This window comes from Solanum lycopersicum, chromosome 6 (assembly GCF_036512215.1).
Source record: "Solanum lycopersicum chromosome 6, SLM_r2.1".
Classification (NCBI taxonomy): Eukaryota; Viridiplantae; Streptophyta; class Magnoliopsida; order Solanales; family Solanaceae; genus Solanum; species Solanum lycopersicum.
The window spans coordinates 30853098-30853413 of record NC_090805.1 but is presented as its reverse complement, the minus strand read 5'-3'; positions in this window follow the sequence as shown (position 1 = coordinate 30853413).

Genomic DNA, 316 nt, shown 5'->3' with positions numbered 1-316 from the left:
TATCATAAAATCAACTACAATACTCAACATGTGGCATTTACAATTACCATAACCCTTGGTCATAACACCAAGCTCATCAACGAGGACTCACGCCTCCTCATCATACTCATTTGGGAATTAGGTTCATTAGATTGAGTATATTAACATCTTTCAAGATTCATTATCTATATTCCTCTCGTGTCGGTATGTGACACTCCGCTCCTCATATACTATCCTGGTGTCGGAACGTGACACTCCGATCCTCATTTACTATCCTGGTACCGGAACGTGGTACCCGATCCATATACTATCCTGGTGACGGAACGTGACACTCCGA